Here is a 23316-nt window from a genome sequence, read left to right on the forward strand (position 1 = left end):
ACAACATAACATGGTGTAGATCTTTAAAAAATCCTCACGGAGAGACAAGACATGCTGCATGGCTAAAGCTAGAGGACTTCCGGGATCCAATTGACTGTTCGCAAAGATCCGCCCCCTTTAGTTACTGTTGCTATGTCCAACAAGCCATGCCACTGTCACACCACACATTAGGGCTGGGACAATACATCGAATCTCAATTCTAAATACAAAGAATCTGGAGCGATTCTGATATTTTCCGATGTATCTCGATTCTCTCTCAAATCGATTCTGAGCTTAGTTTTTAAACAGCAGATAGCACTGCTATACACGCTTTAGAAACAGTCGTACACTGCCTGCTTCTAGTTCCTTTACACACACCACTTAAATCTAAAATAATCATTCATAAAGTTTGAAAATGTTGAAACGAATTACAAATCTCGCATCATAAAAGCACTCTGAGCCGAGGTGCAAGTATATTTAACATGACATGACCGAACGCACGAGTGCTGTCCAGCAGTCGTCTTCATGAGCGTTTGAAAGCATGTGGTTAAAAACTAGCCAAGAGTGCCATTTGTTGTTAAAACTAAGCTCAGAATCAATTAGAGAGAGAAAATATCAGGATCGATCCAGATTCATTGTATCGATCGAGAATCAAAGTATCGTCCCAGCCCTACCACACATCATGTTCTCACGCAGTGAAAAGTACATCACGTAGCAAAGAGTTCACTGACATCGCATCGAAAGACAAGACAGAGCAGGCTATTTTTGATATGAAACCATCAAAAGTAGGATCGTGAACCGATCATCTCTTCCTACTAGTTCATTTATAGCATCAAATAAACATGAATGAACATCAGAAGGAATGTTGTTTCCACTGTGGAAAGACGTCAGTACACACTAGATTAAGTTCAAGTCTACTGACATTAATCTACTAACTTCCCTGACTGCTTTGTCTGACATAACGGCAGATTCGGCATTATGATTGGTTAGATCGCTTGTCAATTAAATTCCCGGTGAAGAGTCAAATGTGTGCGTCACCATTACTACACTGTGTTTTCTAACACAATGGAAACTGGATCTTTGGTATGGTGGGTAGTGATGATGTGTCAAGACCAATCAGACATTGTTTCACAGCTGGAGCATGCTTGGATTGGATTGATCACTCAGACTGACAAGTCTTGATTTACTGGGCACAATAGAATATGAGCGTACAGCTGAAACAGTGCTGGAAGATGATCAAAAACTAAATCAAACTTGTTTTTATGACCTGTCTAATAGTCATTTCTAATAGTCATCATGTCAAGCATGAATAACAACAAAATAAATCAATAAATTGCATCACTTTTTTTTCTGGTTTTTTTCAGCAGTGTTGTAACATAAGAACCTTCAAACATGATCTAAATCTATTTTCTTCAAAATTGTAAAGGTTCTATCAAATGAGGTCATGTACCTGATACCTTGTTTTTGATTAGTTTTTTTGTAGAGTTACTAAAAGTAAGCCATTACATTTAAGTATGCCACTTGAAATCATGAAATAATCATTAAAAATGCCTTTAGGGTGTAAGAAGTTAAAACTGACAGCCAACAGAGAGCTTAAATGTCACTTAAAGGAACACTCCACTTTTTTTGAAAATAGGCTCATTTTCCAACTCCCCTAGAGTTAAACAGTTGAGTTTTACCGTTTTCGAATCCATTCAGCCGATCTCTGTTTCTGGCGGTACCACTTTTAGCATAGCTTAGCATAGTTCATTGAATCTGATTAGACCGTTAGCATCGCGCTTAAAAATGACCAAAGAGTTTTGATATTTTTCCTATTTAAAACTTGACTCTTCTGTAGTTAAATCGTGTACTAAGACCGACAGAAAATGAAAAGTTGCGATTTTCTAGGCTGATATGGCTAGGAACTATACTCTCATTCAGGCGTAATAATCAAGGAACTTTGCTGCTGTTCCATGGCTGCAGCAGTGCAATGATATTACGCAGCGCCTGTGAGCCCCTGCTTGCACAGGGAACATGCCTTGCAACCATGGAGACGTTTGTGAGAGACGCTGCGTAATATAATTGCGCTTGCTGCAGCCATGATACGGCAGCAAAGTTCCTTGATTATTACGCCAGAGTGAGAGTATAGTTCCTAGCCATATCAGCCTAGAAAATCGCAACTTTTCATTTTCTGTCGGTCTTAGTACACGATTTAACTACAGAAGAGTCTCTTTGGTCATTTTTAAGCGCGATGCTAACGGTCTAATCAGATTCAATGAACTATGCTAAGCTATGCTAAAAGTGGTACCGCCAGAACCGGAGATCGGCTGAATGGATTTGAAAACGGTAAAACTCAACTGTTTAACTCTAGGGGAGTTGGAAAATGAGCCTATTTTCAAAAAAGTGGAGTGTTCCTTTAAAGGGTTAGTTCACACAAAAATGAAAATTATGTCATTTATTACTCAACCTCATGTCGTTCTACACCCGTAAGTACTTCGTTCATCTTCAGAACATGAATTAAGATATTTTTGATGAAATCCGATGGCTTAGTGAGAATTAACACTTTCAGTGCCTAGAAAGGTACTAAAAACAGTTCATTTGAGTACAGTGGTTTTACCTTAATATTATATAGCGACAAGAATACTTTTCAACAATATCTAGTGATTTCTAGCAATTTCAAAACACTGCTTCAAAGCTTTACGAATCTTTTTTGAATCAGTGGTTCAGAGCGCCAAAGTCATGTGATTTCAGCAGTTTGACACGCGATCCGAACCACTGATTTGAAACAAAAGATTTGTAAAGCTTCGAAGCAGTGTTTTGAAATCAGCCAACACTTGATATTTATTTTGTGTTTTTTTTGGTGCACAGAAAGTAAGTTCTCATCACTTTATAATATTAAGGTAGAACCAATGTACTCACGTGAACTGTTTTAAACTGTTTGAACTGCTTTCTGGGCACTGAAAGTGTAAATTAACTTGCTGTCAATAGAGGCTTCACTGAGCCATCGGATTTCATCAAAAATATCTTAATTTTGTTCCGAAGATTACCGAAGGTCTTACGGCTGTAGAACGACATGAGGGTGAGTAATTAATTACATTATTTTCATTTTTGGGTGAACTAACCCTTTAAATAAAGCTTGAATGACCGTGATCAGTATCAGCCGATCATGATGACAAGAAATCAGTAGTCAGTATAGGCTACAAAAATCCTGAACAGAGCATTTCTACTACTGTTCAACCTTTTTAAACATTGATAATAATAACAAATGTTTCTTGAGCACTAAATTACCATTTTTGAATATATTTTGACTATTTCTGAAGAACCATGTGAATTGAGAAAACTTCAGCTTTGCCATCAAAGCAATGAATACATTTTTAAAATGCATTAAAATAGAAAAGTTATTTTAAATTGTAATAATGTTTCACAATATTACACTTTTTAATGTATTTTTAATCAAATCAATGCAGCTTTGGTGAACATAAGACACTTCTTTAAAAAAAAAAAAAAAAAAAGTAAACTTTTGACTGGTAATCTAGATTAAATGTTAAACTGTCATGGAATGTAGTTGATGCTGCGATCCTTGGCAAAGCCCTCAACTTCATATTGCTTTCAGGGATCTCGGATGTTGGATCATCTTTGTGTCTTCTCCTCTGATCTCCTCGTTAGCTCTATATAATTATCACTAGTGGCATCTCATGAGACCTCATGTTTATACATATTCAAAATTGATTAGCGCTCAATTAAGTCCCCTGGTTCAAACACGTTTCCATTCACGTGATTCTGCTTCCTATAGAACACAACTACCACAAGGCATCTGCGCCTTAAATATTAAAATTATTCAGAATAGCTAAGTGTGTTTTTCCACTAACCTTTCCTTACCAACTTGTGCTTCTGAATTGCTGACACAGGTTGTGCTTTCATTTCCCCATCTGAATTTTTTACATGCTCGCCTTTGTTGTTCCAGTTTTTTTACTGCCTGGGACCCAGAGGCATATCCGATATGTAGCATCAACCTCATGTGGGTAATTTTTCCTTTCCTCTGCTGTCTGTATTTGTTAGGATAAATGTAGGCCGAGAGGAAGGGAACAAGCCCGTGTGTCTCTTTGTAGATGGCTCTGTTAGCCCACGAAGATGACAAGCAGCATTTCTCACCATCTCTTACTCTTGTCAAGCGCTCGCTGTCCTGGGCACAGATGGTGCTGGGAAAGCAGACGGGTCAGTCATTTTGCTCCCCACTGAAAGATTAGTTTAATATAAATGAGGACTACAAGGGTTTGATATGAAGAAGATTTGGATAACATCAAAATAAAATGATATACAAAAGCACAATTTTTTTTTTTTTTCCCCTGTGCTAGTTGCTGAATTACCCTAGGTCAGAGGTTATCACCTGATAAATCAGACTGCTGGAGTGGATAATACAGGCTCCTTTGGGAGATCAAATCGAGATGACCTGCTTACGGTCATCAGCGGGCCAGTTCCCATAATTCCTCCCATGAGCTGCTGCCATTAGCTAATAGAAATGGAGGATAGTTTGTCAAGGAGGCTGTTCAATGCAGCATGGAGTTCTCGTTTAGTGGACTATAACCCTATTCGGGCGGTAGTCGTTTCTCATGGGGATGTTTGTAAAAATATATTTGCATGGTTCCTCAGGGATAGTGATAACTCCTGAATTTAGATGACGATATATTCACGTTGGAGGAGCGAGCCGGGAAATGCACTTCTCACGTGGTCAGACACATGTTTAATATTCATTTAAATATCCTATTTAATAATAGGAAAATTGCTATGGTTGTTTAAATGGTTTTCTGTCTTGCATTTTATCTCAACAAATGATGGATGTCAATTTAAATATGTGGAAATTTGCCCAGCCATTTGTTGTAGCCCTTAAACAACAAATTCTTTAAAAGAAAATATCTAACTTTGAGCATCGTAACTTTGCAGACGGTGTTTATACTCGAACAGCAACATTATACACTAACTAAAGTTAAAAAAGTGAAATCATAATCATCCATCCCTTTAAAATATTTTTATTATGTACCTGTTGCTGACTTAATAATGGCCAATTCAAAAGATTGAGTTTGTGCTCTTTTTTTCTTAAAGTATCCCTTAAAAATCATCTTTGATCACCAAAATGACATAATTAAATGTTTTTTTTTTTTCTTTAAAAAGAAATTTCTTCATGCCTTGAATGTAACTCTACACCATTGCCTTATTTAGTATATACAGTGGTATGAATATGCAAATTAGCCCCATCTCCACTCACTCACACCAGCTCAGAGATCCACTCGTTGATGATCACATGTTGACGGGATTGGTTGCAAGGTAGATTGTGATGTCAGAAACACCAGCGATTTCCAACCACGTTTTTGAAACTTAAGACTGGGTTCACTGCAGTTTTAAGGAGAAAATACTCAGCAATAGTATTGAATTTGCACATGGTTTGTCTTAAAGCATATTTTTTTAAAAACCACATAGACCTATAAACAACATTTAAAAACTTAATTTTCACCACAGGGAGACTTTAAGAGCTCCGAGCAGTTACACGATATTATTCTTGTAAACAGTTGCTAGCATTTCAGAAATAAAAGCCTATTACTGCGAAGTGCAACCGTTACCATATGGTACTTGGCAGTGGTCAAAAATTGTTTACAAAACCACTTTGAATTGATCCCTTCTTGTAAACTCAGAGAGGCAATTCAATTTCCCAGGTAATTTATTTACAAAGGTAATCTAAATGTAAAAATGGAGGAAACGAACATGGACAATTAAATATCCAATATCAACTGATACAGATAATTAAAAAAATCTCTGAAAATTAGCTGATAACAGATATGATATTGATTTATATCATGCATCCCTAGATTATTCTGCACAAAGTTAATCAGGCATGTGTGCTGAATATGTGTGTATTCATATATGCATGTTTTTGAAATCCTGCTGGAACTCATGCTCTTCAAATATGCTTTGAGAAGCTGTGGTTTGAAGTTCATGCCATCGCTGGGCAGCTATGCATTACTGTCTGGTAAGCAGTTGATTAAAATCTGTCGGACTATTATCATCACGCCATTTAGGATGCATGAGGGAAAGTAACAGAGCCAAACATTTACTGTTATAGCTTTATTTTTCACCACCCACTAGTCAGGTGCCTGCTGTTTGTGAATGCCAGCAATGATGGGTGATTCTTGAGAGCTTTAGCCAAAGTACATTTGGCAAAAAGATTTGTGATTCTCAAAAGCCTTTGTGTTTTATAAATAAGTCCAAATTAAGGGGCGATATGTGAAAGAAATAAAAAGCAAGCACTCGTGTACCCCTTTTAGTCTGGGGAGGTTTTATTCATGGTATTCTGGAGGTGTTTTTTCAGTTGAATTCCTCTCCAGAGATGTGCACCTACCTACACAAAACCCTCCTACTGAGAAGCTGTTATTGGGTGATGGTAATCATTGAGCATATTTAGCCTTGATTCTCATGTGTGGGAACCAGCAGAGAGTCCTGCTTGTCTTTTATGGTAAACTGTTCAAGGTTACAGTTTGCTCAGACACTTCTGCATTTGGACGTTAGATATTAAAGGAATAGCTACTTCAGCCAAATATAAATTCACATCTTTTCCCAATCTCATTCCTCTTTCTTCTGTTATTTTTAAAAAACCCTCTTTGGATGAACTTGATTCAATCATGGACCGTGGTTTCACATTATGGAAACATGTTGTCTTTTCTCAAATACTTTATGTAGGATTGAACTTGACTGAATCAAGATATTTGGACACGTCTAAGTTTAGTTGAGTTTGCTCAGTTCGGTTTAATTGATTCTACATGTTGGCAATCCGTGACATTCCCCTAGTATTGCTTTTTTATTAAAGTAATTTGAGTTCTTGTTAGCAGGTCCTTAACTCAAGCTCATACTTGACACTAACATAACAGAAACTATTATAAAAAATACCAACATAATAGAATTTTAAAAATTAAGTTTCCTCATTTTCTCATCTTGCTAAAAATGCATAAAATAACACTTTATTTTAACATTTACTCTCCCTATCCAGCCCCATGCAAAGCTTGATGGGAAATGGAAACATGACGCAGACTTGTTTGAGTGAGAAACCTGAAAGAAAGGTGTTAAATCAAAATGATTTGTTTAAATAAAGTGAACGGCCTCAATAAATCATTTTTTGAGTGTATGTATTTTCTCTACTGTACATACCGAAGTTAGGAAAATTAATATCACAGTTTGTATCTTGGCTTGTTTCTCTGCCTTTGATCTCTAATTAAAACTCATCTGCATGTGGTAATTTAATCTCATTGATGTAATTTGAAAAGAATGGCTTTGGTTTTATGCAATAATAAGAAAAGATTTCCAGATGTGTTAAACAGATTGAAATTCGAAATCCACTTGCTTTCATTCATGGTACAAAAAAGAAAAATTAGGTAAAGTCTTATAGGTAGTCTTTTATGACTAAATTTTCTAAATCGGTTAGCTTTGAGTGAGAAATAGAGCAACAATGTGTTATATAAGGTGCCGTTTAAACGTTTCTACGTTTTACGTAGTTCAGTTCAGTCACACAATGCATCTTCACTTGACATATTTGAATACACAATCAAATAAGAGATTATAAGGGAATAATGATTGTATTTTGGTCTGTTCATCTCACAAAGCTGTTGCATGGCATCAGAAGACTTGCTGTATATTGCACAAAATTATTAAATTTTATAGATTTGAATTTTGATCAAAACATTCAACTATCAATTTGAAATCAATATCAATGTTTTAAATTAAAAATGTAAATTATTTCAAATTTAGAACTCTTTATTTAACTCATTCTTAATAATCCAGTAAATATTTTTTTTTAAATCAAGCATTTTAAGTATATTTATTGTAAAATGTAAACTTTTTTTATTTAAATGTATTTTAAAATAGCATTATCTTGCTTTTCTTTATCTTTTTGCCAAATTCTTTTTACCATTTGCCAATCATTAAAAAACTTGTATTACACAGCTCAAACATTATACCTGATGCAGAATTGTGATGGTCTTGAATGAAATGAGAATAGATTTATATTAGTGATCGACCAATATTGATTTTTTTTTTAGTACCGATAATTATGTGCCCGATAACCAATATGCAGAACCAGTATTTATTTACTGTTATACTTCTGTTTTTGACACAAATATAACACCACTGACCTGAACAAGCCATTTTATTTATAACAATCACTCCCTCCTTACATAGAAAACAAATCTCATTTATACACCAATAAATTTTGTTTTAATTTTCATATTACAAAAATAATTTTATTTATAAAAAGCATCAGCAGCAACACTAATGTTAACAATAAGCAAAATAAATGTAGAATGTCTAATGTTTTCAAATGGAGAAAATAAATTAAAGACAGGAGTCATATCAACTTTGCAGAAATGTAATACTTCATTTTAAACTGCAGATTTAGTAGATTTATAGCTGTTTAATAGGCTAAAGTGTGAAGAATAATTTGCTGAATAATGTTAAATAACTGAATAATATTCTCTGGAATATTGGAATATAACAACCAAAACATTGTATTTTATTGCATTTCTCAACTGGTATGTTATATCAGAATTATTAATAGTTTTTGTCGTTCTAGATTATGAAATATCTGCTGACAAAGCGCTATTTATCTGTGCATTTACACAGAACTATACTCAAACTGCGATTGCTTGCGTAGATGATAATTAATTTCCATAGAGTTGCATTTACTTGGATGTTTATTAGCGAATTAATGGTTATATAGTAAATGTTTTTATAATTACGGTGTTTTAAACAAGTGAATCTTGTTAAAAGCGGTGGCCGTGCTGGAGGAGCATTTCCTGAGCATCAAGCTGCTGAGTGAACCGCAAAAGCAGACGACTTCACGAGACTAATGATGAACATAGACAACACAGAGAGAATTAGATTCAGCGCTTTTATTTTCAACATGTGATCATTCATATATTTAATTCATGCAAAGTTACAAGCTGCATAAACTAGCTACATTTCAAGCATTTATGTAACGCATCTAATTTGTGCATTAATGGCTGTTATGTTAAATAAAGTTTAGCAGAGCAGGTAAGTGTTCTTTACGTGTGCACTCCGTTGTCTTGTCTCCCCTCAGATGCGCTGTAATGGCGATCCTGCGCGCAATTCTCAAAACACCCACATGATGGCGCGTTTATCGGGGTAAATCTGATATTACAAAACCGATATCCGATTATGGTAAAATGCTTAAATATCGGGGAAAATATCGGTAAATCGATATATCTCTAATTTATATTATAATGCAGAGGTTTTGTTAGGTTGGGTTTCTTTGCTCCGATGTAAAGCTCATGCAGGGTGCTCTCTCGGAGCGCTCATCAGCCACCACCTGGGTTTGGGAAAGGACCTGGAGTCGTGCCAGGGTCCGCTGTGGAGAAGGCCAAGCCAGCAACACATGGATCCAGAGCTGTCAGGGCTCCAGCTCCTCCTGCTCTGTCAGCCTCTTCAGCTGCTGATCCAGCCAGACAGCTGTGAGCTGCATTCCACCCCAGATTTGGGGGGTGAAAACCATTACTTCACTGATATCTAAGATGGGTATCTTGCACCGGGAATGATTGGACCAGCTGCAGTGACCCATTACATAATGTTTACTAAACTTATTAATTTAATCTGTTCACACTACTAGGAATGAACATGAAACGATTATTACCACATGATGCCGAGTGAGAGATACTTCATGAAGTCCATGTTTGTTCACTCTGAGGTGTCTATATGCTAGTGTACTACTACAAAAGTTGACGAAATAAACTTGTATCAAATATACACATTTAAAAGGTATTAGTGCTGCAATGACGCGTCAATGTAATCGTGCGTGAAATACGTCGACGCGTCACATTGTTTACATTCATCTCGCGTAATGGCGGCTTCTGCTCCTGGGAATGGAGAAAGTTCTATTCTATCACAAAAACCTTGACCACGATTATCAAAAGTATGGGAATACTTTAAACAGAGGCCAAATAAAATGGTCCTATGTTCCCTTTGCAAAACCGAGATGGCGTACCGTGACAGCACAACTGCGATGCATGAGCACTAGGGGTGTGACGCGAGATTAAAATGTGACGAGATTTCTCGTCGAGGTGAAAAGTAGTCTCGTGATCTTGCCATGACAGAGTGTTAGGATGATTAGGAAAGAATATGCCACCGCTACGTTTACATTACACCTCCACTGTCGTTTTGCTTTGTATTTAAATGAAAAACATTTAATTCAGTTGGATAATGGTCGCCGGCGCTCCATATTCACAGAGTACGCGCCATTGTGAAAGTGAAAGTAAACGCGTGGGCGCATTCAAACGAGATTTCTGATGAATACAGATATCTCTCAATATGAAAGCTATCTTAGGCTGGGCAGTGTAGTTGTTGTAACAATCTCTTAGCTCTGTATCAAAGAAAAAATTGGTATTATTTGCACTTTCAATATTGAGAGAGCGCGATTATGGTTGCACTTATTGTAAAGTGTTACCATAAAAATGAATAACAGTTTTCTCTTAATCTTATTAAAAACAAACAATAAGGTTTCATTTGTTAACATTAGTTTATGCACTGTGAACTATCATGAACTAACAATGAATGACTATTTTTATTAACTAACATAAACAAAGATTAATAAATACTTTAGCAAATATATTGCTCGTTGTTAGTTGATGTTGGTTAATACATTAATGTTAATAAATGAGACCTTATTGTAAAGTGTTACCATTTTTATTTATACTGTTTTTATTTCTATGATCAGTTTGTGGAAAGGAGTTCAGTTAGGTCAAAAGTTGTAGAAGCTCATAAATCACATGAGAAGTCAGCCAGTTGAAAAAAAAAATTAATAAAAGTTGAAATATTATATTAGAAGTTGTACTTATAATTTTTTGTAAAGTTATCCAAAGGATTCATTAACTAATCAAAAAAAAAGAACACTAAATTAATAAAAAAATTTAATAAAAATAATCGTTAGATTAGTCGACCAATCGAAAAAATAATTGCTAGATTAGTCGACAGAGAAAATAATCGTTAGTTGCAGCTCTAAAAGGTATAGTTTTTTTTCTTTCTGGAAAATGGACCAAAAATATATTTAGAGGTAGTTTAGAGGTAAACAAGAGGTTTTTGCTTTATAAATCACTGTTATGATTGGATTGGCTAACCTCTCTGCATGGTAAATTTGGTATTACTGCCTGCATTCCTCAAACTCTTTAAAAAACACTTCTGTTTTCAATGACACAAACCTTTTAAATGCGAAGTATTGAATCGTATAGAAACTCGATGCCTCAAGTTCCTGTCAACTGTCCCCTGGTCACAGAATAATGAAGCGTAATGGAAATCTTGCAGTGATGTTGATGGAATATTGAACTCATAGCCCAGGGACAATGTTTGTGACATTTTGTCAGTTTTTAAATGATTTTCTGTCTGAAGTAGAAAAGCATAAATGCCTTTTGCTGAAGGTAATACTTCACTGTTGTCATTGTAAAGAAAGTGATATAGATAACAAAACCACCCCAAAAGTTTTGAGCAGCTGTTTAGTAAATGCTTTTTCTGTAACATCTTGGCTTGGCATTTGCACGCGTGGGGGAGCAGGGGAAATAGCTGTATTGTGGTATGTGGTTCTGTAGTGATATTCTGGCTTCAGGGATATGAACTGTGATAAAGAGCAAAGCAACTTCTGTTTTGGCGAGAGGCACAGGAAAAGAGATGACAGGCCGACGGCATGAGTTTGATAAATTTACCTTAAATGTGCAGCCATTTTAAGATAGTTTTGTACTCCTCTCCTTGTCCTAATCTCAGTTCTGTCTAAAGTCTATGACAACAAATCATATTTGGGAAATGGGGAGATGTTCGGCATATTAATTTGATGCTGCTTGGTCAGTGGCAAGCAATAAAGATGATAAAAAGATGAAGATTATTTTTATCCCCTAATATTAAAATCCATGTGCTTAAGAATGAAATCTCTGCTTTCATTTTTCATACAAGTCTCTTGCTTTAACCAGAAAGTAATATTTATGAATTATTAACTATATTTATTTTAGAAAATATTGATTTAAGATGTATACAGTCACATGTATTCAAGGTGTATGGAAAATGTTATTTGTCATTTTCCTTACGCCCTGAACACATTTGAGTGTACTTGAATTTTTAAAGAGCATATTTTCAGGGGGGTTTTTTTCGAGATAAATATATAATCTTGTACGAAAAAACGTTTTGCAGGACGTAAGGGCACACATTTAGTAGATCAAGTGATGTCTCTGTGAAAATCTTTTTTTTTTTTTTCGCATCATTTTACATCACGAGAGGGAGTCGCTCCATGTTGACTCGGTGCAGAGTAGGTTGGTATTCAGTAACAGTGGTCGTGAATCAGTGTTTTCGGTAGTTTTTGTGTTTAAATTTATCATCGTCATGGCAAATTATTGTGTTTGTGGATGTTGCACAAACTCCAGCCTGTCAGGACATCGAGTCCAGAGATTTACTAACAAGAAAAATGGTGGTGATATCTCCTGAGCCTGGGTGTGTTTTGTGCAAGTGAAGAGACGGGACTTCACTTTTGCATCTGCTTCGATAAATGCGTTTATTATAGACCGGAGGATTATCATCCCAGCGTTACGATGGAGTTCAACATTGTAATACTACTGTAAATTATATTAAATTAATAAACTTTCACACGCTATGCTTCTTCACCGTTTTTGCACGAATCAATTTCAACACCGATGAATATAAATTATGTATACAAATGCATACAGTTTCACACTCACACAAAACAGTTTACTGGTAATCTAAATACTCCAATTTCCTTCATGTCATGTATGTACATTCAAGTTCATCTGCATACTCACAACGTCATATGCATCCTCACACTATCAGTGAATGAGCAAGGAATAAACATAACACAGAATTAATGAATAAAGGATAACATGAAACACATTCAATAACACTACTGTCTGTTCAGCCGCCGGCTGCAGACATGATTGTCACAGATCCAGCAGAGACATTGCTCGACCAAAAAGTGAACTCTGCACCGTAAGTCTTGATCAAAGTCTTGCCTGATCAAAGTTTATTAGTTTCTGTTATTAGTCGCAATACTCCTGGATGACCAATACTAGCTTTGCTTTTGCCTGATACATGATGGTACAATATTGTGATCTGAGCACAGTGTTACATATTGTTAGCTAACGTGTATATATCTACAAGCTAACATCGGTCTCCTGCCCTGTTCTCCACTGGTTCTCCTCACACCACAGCTCAATTTGTCTCTTTTGACCGTTGTTCTGTCTAATCCTGGCCTGTCCCTCCTCTCTTGACCGCATAGCAGGCTGATTGTATGGCTGTGGTCTGTCATACCATGAATAAACATTTACAATTTCCTCAGGGTCCGAACTGTTATTGCGATTTCATTGTTTTCCTATTGTTTATATTGACCGCACTCCCTCCCGTTATGTCACTTCTGATTTGGCATCTTTCAGATGCGGAAGTAACATTTTCTCACAAATAACGACTCCAGAAGCCTAAGTAGTGTTTTTGTTTAAATTATTTTTCTATACATTGAATCACTGAAGCTCTAACCTGCAATATGCCCTTTAATGTTTTTGATGTTACCTTTCCTTGTCATAAAAAGGTTACATTATTTGATATTTTAAATATATAATGCCTATATTGTAAAAGGGGCATTATATAATATACGTTTCTGGTGTCCCCAGAATGTGTCTGTGAAGTTTCAGCTCAAAATACCCCACAGAATCATTTATTATAGCTTGTCAAATTTGCCCCTATTTGGGTGTGAGCAAAAACTCAGCGTTTTTGTGTGCGTCCCTTTAAATGCAAATGAGCTCCCAGCTGCTTTCCAGAAGAACGCGGAGCTTTAACAGCTTGTGCTTCATTGCTCAACAGCAACAAAGCTGGAGAATCTCACACAGCCAAAATAACGATTGTCAGTAACGGTGTTCAGCCTTACATTGTTCAAAACAGTGTCGGACACTAATGGAGAGACTCAGGAAGAAGTTACAACTTATAGAATGCGTCTGGACATTTCTGAATGGTTAGTGGATAAATTTATGTAGTTGCTCTGGAGTTGATTCAACTCATCGACTAGCATGTTCCGTCATGTTAATCTTTTGTGCAAATCCAGCGTTGAATTGACCCTCGTTTTTGAAGCAGTCTGGTGGAAAATTACGGTATGATAACAACACTCTACTACAACAACAAAGCAGCCCAACACCCCCTTTGTTGCTTGTTCTCGGGGCAGGTTTTATGTAAATTTTAGGGTTAGTGATGTAACTAACCCGGGAAGAAGTTTGTTGTAGTCCCTACCAGCCTTTTGTTGTAGTGCTTAAAAAGAGAAGGCTTTAAAAGAAAATATCTCCCTTTGCATTGAACTTTGAGCATCATAACTTTGCAGACGTTGTTTATACTCAAACAGCAACATTACACACTAACTAAAGTTAAAAAAGTGAAATCATAATCAACCACCCCTTTAAGAGACATAATCGTTACCAACAAAAAATTCCAGAAAGCTCTCTTCAGATGGTGAAGCTTCATATAAATTTTTCTAATTCTGAAGTAGGGTTTTGAATGTTTTTTTGTTTTTTTTATTGATATTGCCTGCAATAATGCTTAATTGTTTTTTTGTTTTGTTTTTTGGTCACTCTGTGAGGATTCAGGAATTTGTGAGTTCCCTTAATAACCCACAGATTTGCATTTGTCCAGAAAGCAAGCTTGCAGCAGTTGTGTGAGCCGGTGAGGAACGGCCTCAGCTGTTCAGACAGGCACCAGTGAAGTGTGAAGTTGTTATTTTTGGCTCCATTCCTTGTGCTCACCTACACTGTGTTTTGATGCTCTTTTAAAGTGGCTCTTGCCAGCCGGATATATAAGGGGTCTTGGCCCCGAACAGCTGCAATAACCATTCTTTCTGTCTGTGCTCTCGCCTGTCACTATTCAGGACTGATGACGGCACCCGGTGCTGATTTCGTGCACCTCTGATTGTAATCCACCACTCAAGATCTCTCCATGCGAGGCTCTTGATTATTAGAGAGCAGTCATTAGAGCAAGAGAACGATACTCTTCGCTTGAGCACTTGTGCGTCAGCATTTATAGCATTCTGCTGGGTATCTTACGTCCTGCTTGGAATGATCACCATTACATTAACCCTTTTAGAGCATAGCTGGAAGAGCCTTGCCTCTTTGCCAGAACGACAGACTGCAAGATATGGCTTTTTTTGGAGGAACCAGTTGGCGGTGATCCAGAGCTGCCACAGTGTCTTTGCCAATCCCTTAGTGGCTTCAATCCAACGGCTCGGATTCAGCACTTTTCCCCTCTCACTGCTGTAATGTGGCCTTGCTAAGATAATGTATCTTTTTGGAGATAAAATGCACATCTCAGCATTGATATTGATGCAGAATTTTCTCCTTGTTCTCATTTTCTCCTGTCAGGGGCTACAATGCGTGCTGTAGCTCATGCATGAAAGCTCAATTTAAAGAGATTTTGCAGGCCGTGAGTTCCATGACTGCTCTGGTAGGAACTGGATAAATTGACCTGTGGTTGCCGTAGCCGTGGAGCATCAAAACGGGGCAAATTCTGCTTGAATTATTCATATAATATATCTTGCAGCATGCTGACTTGCTTTTGGGGGCAGTAGCTGGATTTAGATATTCCAAATGATCTTTTGATGCACACTGCTGCTTCATCCAGCTATTGAACAGTAGTGACTCACCCATGCTTGTTATTTAGTTTGTTAGACAGTTAATCTTCTTATAGAGTAGCATGGTTATTTAAAGGGATAGTTCACACCAAAATGAAAATTGCCAACATTTAATCACCCTGATGTCTTACCAAACCTGTATGGCTTCTGTGAAACTTTAAAGATGTTAATTTGATATTTTTTTGGTTCCCATTAAAGTATTAGTTCACTTCAGAATTAAAATTTACTGATAATTTACTCACCTCCATGTCATCCGAGATGTTTCTTTCTTTCTTTATTCAAAAAGAAATTAAGGTTATTGAGGAAAACTTTCCAGGATTTTTCTCTATATAGTGGACTTCACTGGGGTACAACGTGTTGAAGGTCCAAATTGCAGTTTCAGTGTAGCTTCAAAGGGCTCTACATGATCCCAGAAGAGGAATAAAGGTCTTGTCTAGACCTTGTCTAGACCTTACAAAAGTATAAACACTTCAAATCTCTTCCCCCATTTACAAAAGCACCATAAACTGAGTGTGTTGCAGCCAGTTGCAGTAGTATTGACAGAATTTTTTTGTTTAAAGACAGAGCCATAGTTTCAGTAAACCACTGCTTAATTGTTTTTTTTTTCCCCCCTGCTGTGCCAAAAACGTTGTGAATTTTTGTGTACCGTTACACCCCATTTATTTTACTTTATATCCATCCAGCTACTTTAATTGAATGAATAAAAGCACGGCCTGTTTTTCCACAGAAAACCTGGGTGGTAAACCGTCTGAAGCCCACTAGCATGCCCCTTATATTCTCCCCTACTTGCACCTGTTATTGCTTTGTTAATCGATGCGCTCTGATTCGTTTCGCAGGAATGCCTGCAGCGTCTCGGAAGACTCACCAACAGATCCCGAGCTCAGGCGAGCAGAGCCACTTTTGATGAGATTCTGGGAGGACCACACTGTCAACCAGAGGTAGGAAGGAAGCCGGTCAGGGTTTATTGCTTTACCAGTTGGAGCGTTGTTGTGTGGCCTTGCTGTTTCTTTTAATGTGCTTGCAGCAGCTGTATGTATGTCAAAGGACAGAACACTGAATAAACATAATTTACAAAGTCTTTAAATGGTCACATTAGGGGCTTTCATACTGGAGGAACCTTTTCATATTTCCTAGAACTAATGGGGGAAGTATCCGCTTTTTGGCGTGTTCGCACCGCGGGAGCTGGGGAACGATTTTAGTTGGGCGAACTAAATTAGCTCCTACTTCAAGAGTAGGGTCTAACCCAGCACAATAGGAACTACCAGTGACGTAAGTGTACGCTGATTGGCCGAATGCACGCAAAACACCAGTACCCGTCATTTTTAAAAATGCTGTGTACACACACAGTTTATTCCCTATATATTTACTTCACAAACAAACTCTTTGAACATGTAAAACAGTGATAGATGGACCTCTCAACCTTTAAGCTAAGGAGAAAATCCAGTGTGACTTTGAGGGGACCAGGGGACATGATTATGTATTTCTGCTCATCTAGCGACATTGGGCATCAACCACACGGTAAACGCTAATACTTTTTCAAATACTGTTTACTTTCTTTTGTATAACAGTTCTATCTAATAACGTATTAAAAAGGATCGTAAACTGATGAAGATGGAGCATGGGAATGTTGTGTGCTCTGGCGTTCTTTGCGGCGTCAAAATAAGTGTCACAACAACGAGCGCAGCTTACGTCACTTCAGAGTTCCTACTTGCGGTGTGAATGCAGCCAGGAAAATGGCCCTACACTGTAAAAAATAATTGTTGGTTTAACTTTAAGTTACCTGGTTGTCTTAAAATTGAGTTCATTGAAATTAAAAATTTGAGTTAATACAATGAATGCATTTTGTTTTAATCAACAGAAACTCAAAATATTATGTTATCTGAACCACATTAATTATCTAAGTTGATTTGACAAAAAAAAAAAAAATGTTGTGATAACAAATCATTTTTATACAGCGTAGGGGAATATTTAGTACTAGCCCTGGTGGCTAGTTCCTATAACTAAGTTCTTATAAGTACCCAGTGCAAAAGCAACATATAGTCATAGCATTTATTTCTGACATGATAGTGTGTGTTTAATACTCTCCTATATAGTCAGAACCATTCTCCCATGCCTAATAGAGTCCTTCAGCGATGACTTATTTTTGACTTGCATTTTAGCACTTGCGGCTCTATCATCTCAAAGTCAATGGGTTTTTTAATGGGGTTTTGGTTAAATGCCTGAAATAAGGTGTGGTTAACACAAGCTTATGTTTGATTCTATGACTTAAAATACATCAGTAATATACCCTCTTGTGAATTATTATTATTTTTATTTTTTATTTTTTGTCTTGAATAAGTCAATTGCTAACAAGTGCCTAAATGGGACTACAGAGTTTACCATGGGCATTAAACATTACCACACTCTAAAAAATGTTGGGTTGTTTCAACCCAAGTTTGGGTCAAAAATGGACAAACCCAACCATTGGGTTAAATTTTTAAATGCATTTTTTTAACCCAACGGTTGGGTTTGTCCATATTTGACCCAAATTTGGGTTGAAACAACCCAGCACTTTTTAGAGTGCACACTAAACATTTGTGCTCTTGCAAACTATTATAACTCAAATGTTCAGAGAAAATTAAGACTAAGAGTTTAATGGTGGTTACTTTGAGGTCATGTGACCATGGTGTAGTTCATTTATAGCCTTCATTTAGCTTTTTACTTCTGGAAATTGTATTCAGGCTTCAAAATTCATAAAAGTTGTTTATTTGTGAAGATTATCATGATGAACAAAACGTCTAAGAATCAAACATTTGTTGGTCACAGAGCTTATTTTATGCAACTATCCAAATGCCAATGGAAAAATCCTATTGGGTTTTTGACACGAACCATGGTGATGCTAACTTCCAGGTTGGCATACAAAAATACCTCATTGACATCCATTGACAACTTTATGGTGCAGTGTGTAGTTTTTAGTCAACTCAAAAATATAAAAAAATGTATAATTTACTCATCCTTATGTCATTCCAAACCTGTATAAACTGTTTTGTCCATACAATCAAAGTCAATGTGGTCTAAAACAACATTTGAATTAAGTTGGTTCTCCTAATACTGTAGAAAGACTTTTTAATCATAGTAGCAACTTTGCCATCCCTGGAAATCCTTAGTTTGAAGATATGATTTCTTGGCCCCTCTCTATTGCCTCATTCTGTCTACAATTTGTTAGCACCGGAGTAGGTATGTAGAGCCCTGTATCAAAGTTCATCTTTGGAATTGGGATTCGTCAGGGTTCGAAGCACCATGTATGAAGCATTTCCCTTATGGTTTCAAGAGACAGAAAGGCACATGAGTCACACTGATGGCAGGTACCAGTGTTTCTGATTAGCCAAAGATCTAGACCACGACTGTATCTCTCACACGGTTCACATTCCTGCCTGTGGGAATGCATGAAAAAATAAAACCTTGGATTCCTTAACAAATTGAAATTCTGCCAGTCTGTTGTTTTGCTGTGAGCTGTATTTGATCATTTAGGTTAAAATGCCTCAAATAGTCAATACTAAACATTTTCAGATGTTTATCATGTTGTAACATACCTTCACATTTATGTCATATACAGCCGAATATTTGGGGCCTGATGATGATGTGATGCTCACAGGCATCATTGATCTTTACATCAACTCCTCTGTTGTTTTTTACCTTATGGAAGTGAAGGTGGAAGATGATTTATAAACTTTCATAAATAATTGAGAGCCATCGGCAGAAGTGAATTATTAATAGGTGAAAAAGGCATCTCTCTTGATGCGTAGAGATGGGCTAACATGAGCGTGTCTTAGTTTCACAAAGCAGAGACGTGTTATTTCCTTTCATTAAGTAAAAAAAAAAAAAGTGTGATTATACTAGATAGAGCAGCTGGAGTACTTGTGATTTTTGTGCTCTATCCTCTTATATAATGTTTAAAATTATGATCTGAAATCTGATGTTCTATATTCAAAAGAAATGTCAACTAATTCAGTGCTAAAAGCATTAAATTGTGTTACACACACACACACACACACACACACACACACACACACACACACATACACACACACACACAGATGGATGTTTTGGCTGCATTTACATTGCAAGGCATAATGTTTTTTTTTTCCTTTTCGCCCCTACTCTGTTTCCATTCAGTTAAAGGTGATGCGTGAACTGTGAACCGATAGTCCTTCCCCCAAAGTAACACCATTTGTTAAGCCTAACTTAACCCCTCTTCAGGGGAATCAGCCTACAAATGTCTTACTACACATTAAACTCAAACTCAAAAGTATTTTACCAAAAATTGAAGTATGTTAGCTTTTAAAACATAACTGACTGTTTACACAATAATACGACTTTAATAGGCAGTTTGACATAGTCTATATTTAATAAGAAAGTACATCACATAAAATTAATAGTTTGGCACTTGCCAATGGTGGCACAGGTGTACTTCCTCCATGATTCACTTGAAGGAATTCTCATATGTTTACTAACCTTACATGAGTGCCCAGTGATGTTTTCACATCTTATTTAGCCTCTTATTTAGAGGAATATGAATGTTGAAATATAGGTCAAGTGAGCAGATATCATATTTAGAGCCACACTTGAAAGTGAAATCAAATCAAAATGCCGTGTTTTGCAGTTTACATGGGTGCATCAAGATCTAGGCTGCAGTTCCCAAAAGCATTGTAAGCCTAAGTAGACCATAGAAATTGTTGGCACCAATGGTCTCTGATCTACTTAGTCCCTACAATGCTTTTGGGAAATGCAACCCTGGTCTGTGCCAGATACCAAGTGGTGGCTTGACTTTGACTTGATGTGAAATGACTCTGGAATAGAGGTGAATGAATTGGAAAGGTCTGGAGATTTTCTTTGTGGAACCTAATTTTAGCTAATGAAAAACATATTCATGAATAAGTTCAGATCTTTTCTGACCTGTAAAAGACTTGATCCAGCTGGAGCTCAACTCGACTTGCTTGTAGTGAAACACTGAATTAATTTGTGTTTGGATTATGTGCTCTGTTAACACACCTGTGCTTTTGTCCTTGTTTGGCAAGTTTAAGAAAAAATACAAAAATGAAGAAAATTATTTGCATTTACATTTGCATTTTTTTCATTTAGCATATGCTTTTATCCAGAGATATTTACAAGTGATTCAGCTGAAAATATGAAATAGTGGAATTATCGAAGGTTGTTTTATGAAATTAGTGCATAGTGTACATGCATAGAAATATACACACACTACCATTCAAAAGTTGGGGGTCAGTAAGATATTTATGTTTGAAAGAAATTCTTTTATTCAGCAAGAATGCGTTAAATTTTAATTCATAAGTAAAGACATTTATAATGTTAAAAAAGATTTGTATTCCAAGTAAATGACAGTGACCATTGATCATGAAAATGATGGTCACTGTGACTTTAAAAATAAAAAATATATTGATCTTTTTTTTTTTTTTTTTTTTTTTTTTTGATTGGTTATTGTAGTATTTTGGGTTGTACCTGAGGTCTGATTGGTTAGCGTTTTGGACCTCATGCTGTCCAGACCGGAGAATTAAAGTGAAACTTTGGCCTTAAAAAAAAAGCAAAACTATTGCTTTTAGAAAGTGCACAGTGATGCCTGGAGTCAGTTTGATAATTAAAAATACAGTAAAATGCAAGATGTGCAGTGCCAAAATGCCATATACATACTGTAATATTATAATGAGAAGACTATAGAATGTTGTGAATTCTTTGTGCTTTAGTTGCTTTAGTTTGTTTTAGTGCATTGTCACTAGGGTGACCACAGAATGCAGGACAGTTACGAAATTGGGAACTTTTTCCCACGTCCTGCAAAATTAAGCAGTGTCCTACATTTCAATTATATCTGTATTGTTTTTTTCTTCAATGAAATTACAATACCACAATAATGAATATGATAGTAAAAAAAAAAAAAAAGAGGCGTTTAAAAATCCATTTTCACAGCCGTCATGTTCTAGCTAGACTGGGGAAAATAACCATCCAACGCAATCGTAGAGAGGGATTTTTCTGCTGATGAAGACTGGATGGAGCAAAGGAATCAGTGTGGACCTAATCAAAAGTTGTTAAATACAGCTACACCAGCCAGGGCTTTATCTAGGCACATACTGGATAAGAACATTCTGATCAAACATACCAGGTTTGACAACAAAAAAGTTAAAAGCTGTCTTGTGATACCGCCATGACGGAGTGTGAAGGTGAAATTAGCATAGAATATGCCACCACTACGTTTACATTACATTAAGGCGCGGCACCGCCTCCACTGTCATTTTGCTTTTTTATATAAAAAAAAATTCAGTTGGATAACAGTCGCTTCATTTGTAAACTATTGTAAACGTCTGCTCTTCTTATCCAGCACAAATTGCAGAGTCGCACACAGTGCAGCATGAATCACAGTTCACTGATCACGTAAGGAGAGTAAGGTGAGATGACTGACAAGACCATGGCGTAGGATTCTTTGCTCAACAAAGCCTAAGGCCGTGTGTCCAACAAATCATTTTTAGCCAGCTGAAAATGCCTATCTTTGAGCTCTTAAGAGTGCTTCAGCTTAGTAGCATTTATTTTTATTTTTTTTTTCAGTTGCTATGATACGGAATATCCGCGGCACTGTTACTTAACTGATTTTGCAGGTAATTTGTTTCTGACTTAAAATGTCGACACAATGTACTTGCTATGTATGTTCGTAGACCAGCAATATTAAATTCTCATCCATTTTGTTCTGTTCTCTGCTTGTTGATGGTGTTGTATTTATCCCGCCCCTCCTCCACTCTGATTGGACGGCTGGCTAAAAAGTGACAGTGATGAGCGCAGCGTTTTTCTCAAAGTTGAACATTCTTTAACTCGAGGCGATCAGTAAAAAAACGCCGAGCTCTCATCACTTGAGCGTGAAAAAGAAGCTCAGTGCCTTGTTACGCTCCTGGCGTTTAAAAAACACGGCGTTCCCATTGAAAACAATTGAAAAACTACGCTTGCAGCCGGAAAAAAACGCTTTGGTGGGGACACAGCCTAAAGGCCTTTGCACAATTAGTCCGAAATTCGCATGCAAAATTTTCGCACATTAAAAAATAAATTTGACCTCATGTTATGTCAATCACGTTTGCACACTGCCTCCGAAACTTTCGTCCGTCAAAAAAATGTTCGGATCAGGTTCGATTTTCTGCGTTTTTCGCGTCCGTGGCACGCATTTTGAGAGACATTTTGACAATTCAGAGCCACCGTACGCGAATGCAAAAATCACAAAAACAGCAGCACTGAATGACAAACAACGTGAAGAATACAAAGAGACCGAATATAAAGACAGATTGTGCCAGTAGCAAAGCATCAAACTGAGCGACTGACATCCTGAAGTAAACTTTGAAACGCTCGGAATAATCATGCAGTTCCTTGATGAGGTGAATTCTCCTTTCTCTCTATGCAATCTCGAAATTGGATGGACCCAATATTTCCTCTTTTAAGGAGAGAGGAGACAACTAAATCGTGCTCACTGCTTGAAGACTTCATTTTGTATTGTTTTGCGATTTTTTTTTTTTTTTTTTTTTTTTTTTTCTCTCTCCGCAACGCATTCATTCGGACTCGGTGTGCAAGGTCTCTGTGCGTGACGATTTTTTAGAATTACGAATACGAAAAAACGCATGCGA

The 23316-nt window shown here is 36.7% G+C and overlaps 1 protein-coding gene across 4 annotated transcripts in view; it reads left to right on the forward strand.

The window, feature by feature from the left end:
• The window catches only part of ndst1b (N-deacetylase/N-sulfotransferase (heparan glucosaminyl) 1b), a 101596-nt gene that overhangs the window by 21902 nt on the left and 56378 nt on the right, over positions 1-23316 (forward strand). For all 4 annotated transcript variants that reach the window (XM_067375095.1, XM_067375094.1, XM_067375096.1 and 1 more), the window contains one exon: positions 16501-16602. The gene's annotated coding sequence lies outside the window, so the exon portion shown is untranslated. The remainder of the gene's footprint in view (positions 1-16500; positions 16603-23316) is intronic.

This window comes from Chanodichthys erythropterus, chromosome 22 (genome assembly GCF_024489055.1).
Source record: "Chanodichthys erythropterus isolate Z2021 chromosome 22, ASM2448905v1, whole genome shotgun sequence".
Taxonomy (NCBI): Eukaryota; Metazoa; Chordata; class Actinopteri; order Cypriniformes; family Xenocyprididae; genus Chanodichthys; species Chanodichthys erythropterus.